Consider the following 12,380-nt stretch of genomic DNA (forward strand, 5'->3'; position numbering starts at 1 on the left):
ATTTGTACAGATTGACTTTTATTTAAAGTAGCATCAATACAGTTAGTACATAAATTTCTATTGGGCTCCACTTTGGCTTTAGCACATATAGCACAGATATCTTCCTCTGAATCAGACATGTTTAACACACTAGCAAATAAACTAGCAACTTGGAAATACTTTTCAAGTAATTTACTATAATATGAAAACGTACTGTGCCTATAAGAAGCACAGAAAAAGTTATGACAGTTGAAAATTAATAAACTGAAAAGTTATAGCATCAAATCTTTGTAAAAAACACAATTTTAGCAAAGGATTGCTCCCATTAGCAAAGGATAACTAACCCTCATAGCAGAAAAAAATTAAAAAAAAAATACAGAAATAAACGTTTTTTTATCACAGTCAACTACAATCTCACAGCTCTGCTGTGAGTGATTACCTCACTCAAAACAAGTTTTGAAGACCCCTGAGTTCTGAACCGGATCATGCAGGGAAGACAATAAACTTCTGATGCGTAGCAAAAGCACCTCTCCCCCTCACACATAACAGTGAGAGAGATCAGTAAACTGTCATAAATTAAATAAAACGACTGCCAAGTGGAAAAAAATAGTGCCCAAAACATTTTTTCACCCAGTACCTCAGAAAATTAAACGATTTTACATGCCAGCAAAAAACGTTTAACATTAATAAATTGAGTTTTATTAAAAAGCCTGTTGCTAGTCCCTGCAAATTAGGCTAAAGTTTTATGCATACAGTATAATTCCAGTGAAGTGCCATTCCCCAGAATACTGAAGTGTAAAATATACATACATGACAGCCTGATACCAGTTGCTGCTACTGCATTTAAGGCTGAGTTTACATTATATCGGTATGGCAGAATTTTCTCATCAATTCCATTGTCAGAAAATAATAAGCTGCTACATACCTCTTTGCAGATTAATCTGCCCGCTGTCCCCTGATCTGAAGTTTACCTCTCCTCAGATGGCCGAGAAACAGCAATATGATCTTAACTACTCCGGCTAAAATCATAGAAAAACTCAGGTAGATTCTTCTTCAAATTCTACCAGAGAAGGAATAACACACTCCGGTGCTATTATAAAATAACAAACTTTTGATTGAAGGTATGAAACTAAGTATAATCACCACAGTCCTCTCACACATCCTATCTATTCGTTGGGTGCAAGAGAATGACTGGTAATGGCAGTTAGGGGAGGAGCTATATAGCAGCTCTGCTGGGTGAATCCTCTTGCACTTCCTGTTGGGGAGGAGTTAATATCCCATAAGTAATGGATGATCCGTGGACTGGATACACTTAACAAGAGAAATAAAGATTTTAATTCTACGGCAATAATGAATAAAACATATATAGAGGGACATCTCCCAATATATTTAATATATTTAAAATTCTGATAATAACCAGTATAAGCTTAATAAGTCCATGGACAAAATATAGGATGTATTATAGTATAACCAATATCCCAAAATAATTTTGCTAGTGTCAAAAGGTTTATGAGTGAGTGATATCCATGCCGAAAAAACAAATAACAGAAGCAGTACTTAGCTTGAGATGTTTCCAAATGCTGAAATGCCTCCTTGAGCCTTACCAAACTCACGGCTTTGCTCCTACTGTTTAGAATGAGTGTCAGCTCTGTCCTGGAGGATTTTGGTATCCTAGCGGACCAAGCGGCTTTACCGCTATCTTCAGATCCTGTGTTCAAAAATGGGACCTCTCGAGGAGGGAGTAACAAGCTCCAGAATCTTACCGGTCATACCGAACAGCAATTCAAAATCAATTCTTCTTACTTTTCTTCTGTGTTGCTGTGTCTTTGCTTGGGTCTGAGCGGCCTGCCCTTCAGTACGTAATCGTACGCAGTATGCTTGTGGTCAGCTGGTAGTGAGTAGGTGGAGTAACTGCAGTTACCGTTCCTGCTGTACTGAAATCTACATCTACGCGTTTCGTCCTTAGCATGGACTTTCTCAAGAACTTAATGTTATCCTCCTTACCTGTTTTTTTACACTGTTCTTCACACTGGGTTGGGATTTCTTCCCAAGGTTGTGTTGAATCGTAACATCAATCAGGAGATAGTTGTTCCTTCCTTGTGTCCTAACCCTTCTTCTTCAAAGGAAAGGTTACTTCATAATTGGGATGTGGTTGGAGCTTTGAAGTTCTATCTTCAGGCCACAAGGGACTTTAGACAGACTTCGTCCTTATTTGTGGTGTATTCGGGTAAGTGCAAGGGGCAGAGGGCCTCTTCCACTTCCCTATCTTTTTGGTTGAGGAGCATTATTCGCTTAGCCTATGAGACAGCGGGACATAGGCCTCCTCAGAGGATTACAGCTCACTCAACTAGGGCTGTGGCCAGGTTCCGAATTCCCACAAGTAATAAATTAAGCCGTGGACTTTCCTCCCACAGATGGAAATTAAATTATCAGGTAAGCATAATTTATGTTTTTAACATACAGTTCCAATGCGTTAGCTGAATGAAGAGTTTTTTTGTGAGAGTCAAAGCCTGTTGAAGTATATTGCCTGTGAAACTCACTTGTAAATCTTTTTCACAAGCTCTTATAATATGTAAAGACAGAGGTTTAACCATTTTAGCTCCCATAGTCCAACCTTTCTCCCAATTGGACTTTTCCCTTAACTTATTTTTGGGATAACCTCAAGAAATTAGAAAACTATATAGCCTAGTATATTCAAATAAAAAAGTAGTATAACTTGCAGGAAAAAAAACTACCAGGGATAAAAGCCTATCCTACAAATGTGAAACTGACAAGAATCCCCAGGATTTCCATTGAATAAAATGGGAGGCTTGGAGACTTTTCAGTAATCCCGTCAATGAATGTATAGGGGACAGGTGAGGAGACACCTCTTTATAGTGATGTATTGATTTCCAGATCTACAAATTATGCAGGACAATCTCATTATGTATATTTAAACCCTTCAAATGATATGTTGGTATCCAGGGCAGATCATGCAGGTCTATACTAGTCAGGAGAAAAGCTAGCTCAATCCTTCTCCAACCAGGCATTTCGCCTTTGCAACCCCAAGCTATTATCAAATTTTATTTGTTTTCTTGGTATCCGTTGTTGAAAAGCAGTGACTTAAGCTCAAGAGTGTGCACATGTCTGGAGCACTATATGGCAGCAGGTTTGCAAAAATATTATCCATTTGCAAGAGCACTAGATGACAGCACTATTTCCTGCTATGTAGTGCTCCAGATGCCTACCTAGGTATCTCTTCAAGACAATACAAAGAGAACAAAGCACATTTGATAATAGAAGTAAATTGGAAACTTTTTTTAAATTGTATGCTCTGTCTGAATCACAAAATAAGATTTCCATCTTAATATGAGGAGAGTCCACAGCTTCATTCCTTACTAGTGGGAAATACTGAACCTGGCCCCCTGGAGGAGGCAAAGACACCCCAGCCAAAGGCTTAAATACCTCCCCCACTTCCCTCATCCCCCAGTCATTCTTTGCCTTTTATCACAGGAGGTTGTCAGAGAAGTGTCAAAAGATTCAGAGTAGTTCCTGTGGAGGGTAGTACTCTTCAAAATGGGACTGTAGTTTTAAAGGGACACTCAGGTTAAATTACATTTTCATGATTCAGATATAGCATGTAATTTTAAACAACTTTCCAATTTACTTCCATTAAAAAAAATGTGCACAGTCTTTTATATTTACAATTTTTGAGTCACCAGATCCTACTGAGCATGTGCAAGAAGTCACAGATTATACGTATATGCATTTGTGATTGGCTGATTGCTATCACATGGTACAAGGGGAGTGGAAATATACATAACTTTGAAATTTGTTATAAAAAAATCTACAACTCATTTGAAGTTCAGACTAAGTGCTATTGCATTGTCTTGTTATCTTGCATTTGTTGATTATGCAAATCTAATGTGTTGACTGGTCCTTTAAGTAGTCTTGTCAGCCTGTCAGTGAGAGCACTGGCGAATGTTAGAGTCTGGAGATGCTGGGATAGTCTTTCTGCAAATCCATCCAGACTCGTATTAACAGCTCCTAAGCAATCAGTGTTGACGCGTTTCACTGCCTGCTTCTATCACTCAAGTCCACGTCAGGAGCGATGCTACAATACTGTCAAACTTGAGAGGCTGTGTTTCTGTTCCACGGCATAGATTCCGGTAAGATCGTTTAATTTTTTATACACATTTGATAACGCAAGAAGACAGGGTCACAATGTGACTACTTTTATCTGAATGGAATCAAGGGTTAATGTCTCCGGAAGGAACTTATTGAACAGGAGGGATTAATCACATATTTTTAATATCGTGTTTATGCTGTGACATGTGTGAGATGTGGCTCAGGCAGATGTTGGAACATACAGGTTTTACTTTCAATTTAGAGCGCTGTGCAGCCAGTTAGGCTTTGCGCGCTTTTAGTGGGGCAGGGGCAGTCCTGCATGGCGCACCATGTGACCGGGTGTGGTCACAGTGATTCTCTTCTTCCTGACCTTGTGGTGTATGGAGACGAAGCGGTTTCTCTCTTGGGCCTGGGTCATAGGAGGTGGTGAGTGCCCCAATCATTGGGGGTATAAAGGTGCCATATATCTTTGTTTTTGTCCTTTTTATACGTGCAAGCTATGGAGGACTCTGATACGTTAGAGGGTACTCCCTCTTTACCTAAAGCTAATGCCTGTCTATATTGTGAGGAGGCCACGGTATACCCGCCAGCTCAATTATGTTCCACATGCCTTGATAAAGTAATCTTATCAAACAAAGCTAATATGTTTAGTACTACTGAGCCTTCTACCTCTGAGAAGTCTCCATCCCGTGAGGTGCGCACCCTACATTCATCTCCTAATACATATGCAGCTGCCCATAGCACTCCTATTCCTCCATCTGGAGGGGCCCTTTTACTGCCAGACTTTACTGAACAGTTACAGACGGCAGTGTCTGCGACCTTTAGTGCTTTACCTCGCACTGCTAAGTGCATGCAAAAGGTTAAATATTGCTATCCTTCCCAGGGGTCATCTACTAGCTTATTGGATTTATCTGATACAAGATTATCCGATGATGAAGGCGCCTCTGATACTTCAGAGGATGCTCTTTCTGGGTCGGAATCTACTGCCTCTAAGCTTCCAGCTGTGGAGGAACCAGACTTTAGATTTAGGATTGAACACTTATGCTTTCTGCTAAAGGAGGTTTTGGCTACTTTAGAGGTTCCAGAACCTAAATTACCTGAGGAACCTTGCATTCCTAAATTAGATAAGGTCTACGAGGACAGGGTTGTACAACAGACTTTCCCGGTTCCCGTAAAGAAGGCGAACATTATTAAGAATGAATGGGAAAGACTAGGTTCTTCTTTTCCCCCTTCTTCTTCCTTTAAGAAATTGTTCCCGATTCTGGACTCTCAGTTGGAGTTGTGGCATTCCGTACCTAAGGTAGGCGGTGCTATCTCCACGCTTGCTAAATGCACTACTATCCCACTTGAGGATAGTTAGTCGTTTAAAGAGCCCATCGATAAGAAGCTGGAAACGCTATTAAAAAAAATGTTTCAGCATACGGGATATTTGTTCCAACCAGCAGCGGCTGTTGCTGCAGTTGCGGGAGCAGCTACCTACTGGTGCGACTCCTTATATGAGTTGATCAAGGTGGAGGGTCCCCTCGACACGATCCTGGAAAGAATTAGGGCCTTAAGGGTAGCTAATTCTTTTATTTGTGATGCAAATATGCAGATTATTCGCCTGAACGTCAAGGCTTCAGGTTTTTTTGTGCTAGCCCGTAGGGCACTCTGGCTAAAATCTTGGTCTGCGGACATGACTTTGAAGTCTAGACGTCTTTCCCTCCCATTCAAGGGAAAAATAATTTTTGGTCCAGGCCTGGACTCTATCATATTCATGGTTACTGGAGGCAAAGGTGCCTTTTTACTGCAGGATAAGAAGAACAAGCCTAAGGGACAAGGTCCTAACTTTCGTTCCTTGGAACGGTAATCATTCAGATCTGTCTCAACAAATTTCTCTGGATAGCCGGTCAAGAGAATCACTCTCCTGGTGGCTTTGTCCAGATCACCTGTCCCAAGGGACGTCCTTCTTGAGACCATCCTGGGAGATTGTGACTACGGACCAGAGTCTCTCAGGATGGGGATCTGTTTGGGGTTAAAGATTAGAGAACTGGCACTAGATATAGTGTATAGAGGAATAAATGGATAATAAATCCGGTGCTACCCTAAAATGTTTATAAGTGGAGATTAACAGGTAAGAGAACCTAAGGTTTAAGGGTTTGATATAGCACTCATTCCTACTAATGTTAATTCTAAAAAATTGAATTTTTATTACTTAAAGTTTAAAATAATAAAGGAGAATCAACCCCTTTATAGTACCCGCTAACTCGCTGTGCACCTTGTCCCCCTGTTTCCTGGCCGATAGCAGCTCCCTCGGCTTCAGGTGACAGGGACAAGGGACAGCAATAAAAACCAATATAAATGTGCACCGAGGTGCTTACAAAATTCACAAACGCGTTTCGGCTGTGTAAACCAGCCTTTATCAATGTGTAAGAGCAAACCGAGGCCCGGGTGCCACCCTCTTATATAGTGCTAACATAGATTGTCCCCACCAATCCGCTTCGGCCTTTGACAATGCCCCTCACCGCACCAATAGAACACTGTGCATTCAGGGCGTATCCTGATGCTTACATTTGATAGGATTGCCTGGAGCGGCTTCGTCTCTACTGGTTTTTGATTGGTTGAGCGTAATAACAACTTATACTCATTCGATAAACAAAAACACTTCCTAAGAGTAAACATATTTAGTTATTTGTAATATCCATCGTCTCATAATAATCAATAGCTGATACCATCATTGCTATATATGACTGTTCGAATTTAAGTCTATTAGCAAATGTTTTTTGCAATTCAGTGTTAAGCTGTCCTGTCTGCACGGATAGTCATAATCTGATTAAACAGACTTAATCGTTATTCTATGCTCATGCATTAAATGACTACTATTTTATTCATCGTTGACATAACATATTTCGATAAAATCTTGTTTGATTATATTTTCTAACTTTTTGTGAGTGTGGCTATTCCCAGGGCGGATTATAGTGTTGTAATATTCTTTAACTAAAGTTTTTAAATGAATGATTTTCAATTCCAATTGCCACTTTATCATTTCTGTAGTATTCGAGTTAGGTGATTCCTTATAGTAAGTCGTGTGTCTACTGACTTAATATAGTCATTCAGATCACCACACGTAAATAATAGTCAAATATCTAGAACTAAGAGATAACTATCCAGTTTAATCTCTATTTTGTCTATATTGAGTCTAAAATTCACGTCCTCTAACAGAATCATGGCCCCTTGATATTTATTATGGAATTTCTATGCGAAGTTGGTAATCCTATTATATTTAACCTAGTTATACATAGCCATTAATCACAGATGGTATGTTAGCTTTGACATGTATGCATTGCATGCATCGAGATTTTCAAAAAAGAAATAATGTCACTGAAGTTTAGCTTTTTATCTTTATGGTATCATTATTATTAATGCTTCATTTCGATGCTGTGAATCTAATATATTAACTAATAGACAATGTATTGCCTGACTGGAGTATTAAGTCAAATATGTTTATATCATCTCTTATAGGTAAAGATGTATATTACTCCTATTATAATTTTAGCATATTTGCTTAGTATGATAAGACTTATGTGGATGCTTATCAACCTAGATAAATAATCCTCACATATTAGTATTAGTATGAAAATACATATACAATGTGTTTGGAATTTGTTGTATATGCTTTATATAAACGGAGGCTGTTTATGAGAGTGGTTGTTAGATTATAGTCGTAGTTGGCAACTAAAAGGGGAGAACAGATAAAGCACTATGGGCGGCACATTTAAGACAAAACAACTTGTTACTTGTATGCACAATGTACCATATGAGTGTTGATTTTACATTGACAGTATTCATCATCTTGTGTTCCCTTTCGAACACTTTAGATGTTTTTAATTGTCATTGAATGTTATTTGAACTAAAATCAACATATTCATTTAACATTTATACTACATTATAAAGTTGAATAAAATGCAAAACATCACAGTTACTGAACACTCTATCTTAGTAACGTGCGATGTAGAGTCCCTCTATACGAGTATCAAAACAGAATGGGGCATCAAAGCTATAGCTCATTTCTTACAAAAAGATACTGATATGGATTTAGCTACCAAAGAGTTTATTATTAAGCTACTGAAATTCGTTCTCACACACAATTACTTCGTGTTTGATGACAAATTTTTTTTACAAGTCTGTGGCACCGCAATGGGCACATCCTGTGCGCCAACGTATGCCAATATATACCTGGGCTGGTGGGAAGAGATGATTGTGTTCAATGAACATATGAACCAGTATACACAGTACATCTCCCACTGGTCCAGGTATATAGATGACATTCTCCTTATATGGGATGGTCCAATGGAGTCACTTAATGAATTCATTAAATTGCTTAATATCAATCCATTCGGATTATATCTGACTTACAGTGCTTTATCTGTTCTCCCCTTTTAGTTGCCAACTACGACTATAATCTAACAACCACTCTCATAAACAGCCTCCGTTTATATAAAGCATATACAACAAATTCCAAACACATTGTATATGTATTTTCATACTAATACTAATATGTGAGGATTATTTATCTAGGTTGATAAGCATCCACATAAGTCTTATCATACTAAGCTAATATGCTAAAATTATAATAGGAGTAATATACATCTTTACCTATAAGAGATGATATAAACATATTTGACTTAATACTCCAGTCAGGCAATACATTGTCTATTAGTTAATATATTAGATTCACAGCATCGAAATGAAGCATTAATAATAATGATACCATAAAGATAAAAAGCTAAACTTCAGTGACATTATTTCTTTTTTGAAAATCTCGATACATGCAATGCATACATGTCAAAGCTAACATACCATCTGTGATTAATGGCTATGTATAACTAGGTTAAATATAATAGGATTACCAAATTCGCATAGAAATTCCATAATAAATATCAAGGGGCCATGATTCTGTTAGAGGACGTGAATTTTAGACTCAATATAGACAAAATAGAGATTAAACTGGATAGTTATCTCTTAGTTCTAGATATTTGACTATTATTTACGTGTGGTGATCTGAATGACTATATTAAGTCAGTAGACACATGACTTACTATAAGGAATCACCTAACTCGAATACTACAGAAATGATAAAGTGGCAATTGGAATTGAAAATCATTCATTTAAAAACTTTAGTTAAAGAATATTACAACACTATAATCCGCCCTGGGAATAGCCACACTCACAAAGAGTTAGAAAATATAATCAAACAAGATTTTATCGAAATATGTTATGTCAACGATGAATAAAATAGTAGTCATTTAATGCATGAGCATAGAATAACGATTAAGTCTGTTTAATCAGATTATGACTATCCGTGCAGACAGGACAGCTTAACACTGAATTGCAAAAAACATTTGCTAATAGACTTAAATTCGAACAGTCATATATAGCAATGATGGTATCAGCTATTGATTATTATGAGACGATGGATATTACAAATAACTAAATATGTTTACTCTTAGGAAGTGTTTTTGTTTATCGAATGAGTATAAGTTGTTATTACGCTCAACCAATCAAAAACCAGTAGAGACGAAGCCGCTCCAGGCAATCCTATCAAATGTAAGCATCAGGATACGCCCTGAATGCACAGTGTTCTATTGGTGCGGTGAGGGGCATTGTCAAAGGCCGAAGCGGATTGGTGGGGACAATCTATGTTAGCACTATATAAGAGGGTGGCACCCGGGCCTCGGTTTGCTCTTACACGTTGATAAAGGCTGGTTTACACAGCCGAAACGCGTTTGTGAATTTTGTAAGCACCTCGGTGCACATTTATATTGGTTTTTATTGCTGTCCCTTGTCCCTGTCACCTGAAGCCGAGGGAGCTGCTATCGGCCAGGAAACAGGGGGACAAGGTGCACAGCGAGTTAGCGGGTACTATAAAGGGGTTGATTCTCCTTTATTATTTTAAACTTTAAGTAATAAAAATTCAATTTTTTAGAATTAACATTAGTAGGAATGAGTGCTATATCAAACCCTTAAACCTTAGGTTCTCTTACCTGTTAATCTCCACTTATAAACATTTTAGGGTAGCACCGGATTTATTATCCATTTATTCCTCTATACACTATATCTAGTGCCGGTTCTCTAATCTTTAATCTACAAATATAATTAGTGAAGTTGCTCTAACAACTTCTTTTCCTTACTTGAGATACTTGAGCACAGATATCCAAATGGCCTCATTTGATCTAAGTGCAGAAATGCAAAGATGGTCCGATGATATTTGTAAGCTTACATCAGACCTTCAAAACAAAAGCACTATAGAAGGGGAAGTGGTGGGAGAGTGGTCACAATCATTAAAAGATCTTAAAAAAATAAGGAAAAAGCAAATTAAAGGTCAATGGAACCTGGGGATGTATGACTTTTATCAAAAGAACAGTGTCATACCTAGGGGTTTATGCCTTAAGATGTTTCCATCCTTTTATAATTTAAAACCTGAACTTAAATCTAAATGGGAACAAGCCCTAACTGATTGTTCACTAAAATTGATAAGCTATCTTATAGAACATGAGACTGAGAAATTAAATTCAGTCACACAAGAAATCAATAAACTCAGTGACAGTCTTAAAATATATGAAACAAGGGATGATTTTCAGAAATCATACAACAAAATTAAAACAGATGTGGAGAGATTTGCTAAATTTGTATCTGAGAAAAAAGAAAGAAAGATTGACAGAGACTTAGATGATTACTCACAAGGAAAAGTATATTCCTGGAAAAAAAGTACCACTCAAATCTCAGACTCAGAGGGTACTGACATAGAGTACGAATCTGCAGATGCAGAAACATCTGACAATGAAATAACTCCCAGATCAATACTCACTAACAGTACCAAAAAATCTAAAAAATCAAAACCACATATCAACATAAATAGAATCCCTTTAGACGGAAAATCCGCAGAGGGCGAAATAGGAACCCAAACAAGACGACAAGTACGGTTCAACCAAAAACAACAATACCACAAGAACCAACCACACAAACAGAAATAGAAGATAATGATAAGAATGACAATCTTAATATCATTAATCTTTCTGATAAAATTCTAACCCCCATACACATAAGTGCATTAAAGAAAGGCCTATACTTTGTACCCTCCAATCGTATTAACAAATTTGAGGCAATAAAAGACACACATTTGTTTGTTAGAAAAGTGCTACTTAAGAAATATTTCTCGAATTCTGATGATTCTGACAGTTTAACCATAACTGAGACAACTGACAGAACAGCCCTTAATGACCTAATATCTTTACTGGAAGACAATGAATTAGTAACTAGTGATTTGTTATCTAATAATGACAATTGGAGAGAGATTATAAAAACTAAGTCCAAATTTGTTCCCCCAAGCACTATTTCACCTCAAGCCGTTACATTTTTGAATCTAGTATGTCAGGATATAATAGCCATGAATGAAGATACATGCGACATGAATAATATGACCAAACCTGAAATGGATGCAATAAAAGAAATGACTGAATGGACAGATGTTCAGATTAAAAATAGTGACAAGGGGGGTAACATTGTAATTTGGCCCACCACAATGTATATAGTAGAAGCTATGAAACAACTCACAAATAGTACTAATTACAAAAGACTTCTGGGCAACCCTACAGAGAATTTCAAAGAAATATATCAAAAATTGATTGATACAGCACTTAATGATAAGATTATTGACCAAAAAGAATACAACTATTTGATGGTAACCAATCCTAGAGTAGCGACCTTATATCTATTGCCGAAAATCCATAAAAATATCTTATGCCCACCGGGGAGACCAATTGTCTCAGGGATAGGATCATTGACAGAACAAGCTAGCAGATACGTTGATGCAAGGTTAAGAAGCATTGTTGAGGCTCTACCATCGCACACTAGAGATACGATGCACATTTTGAATAAAATGCAAAACATCACAGTTACTGAACACTCTATCTTAGTAACGTGCGATGTAGAGTCCCTCTATACGAGTATCAAAACAGAATGGGGCATCAAAGCTATAGCTCATTTCTTACAAAAAAGATACTGATATGGATTTAGCTACCAAAGAGTTTATTATTAAGCTACTGAAATTCGTTCTCACACACAATTACTTCGTGTTTGATGACAAATTTTTTTTACAAGTCTGTGGCACCGCAATGGGCACATCCTGTGCGCCAACGTATGCCAATATATACCTGGGCTGGTGGGAAGAGATGATTGTGTTCAATGAACATATGAACCAGTATACACAGTACATCTCCCACTGGTCCAGGTATATAGATGACATTCTCCTTATA

The 12,380-nt window shown here is 37.6% G+C and overlaps 1 protein-coding gene across 1 annotated transcript in view; it reads left to right on the plus strand.

The window, feature by feature from the left end:
• The window catches only part of FAM184A (family with sequence similarity 184 member A), a 573,060-nt gene that overhangs the window by 475,310 nt on the left and 85,370 nt on the right, over positions 1-12,380 (plus strand). The gene's annotated exons all lie outside the window — the stretch shown is intronic.

This window comes from Bombina bombina, chromosome 4 (assembly GCF_027579735.1).
Source record: "Bombina bombina isolate aBomBom1 chromosome 4, aBomBom1.pri, whole genome shotgun sequence".
NCBI lineage: Eukaryota > Metazoa > Chordata > Amphibia > Anura > Bombinatoridae > Bombina > Bombina bombina.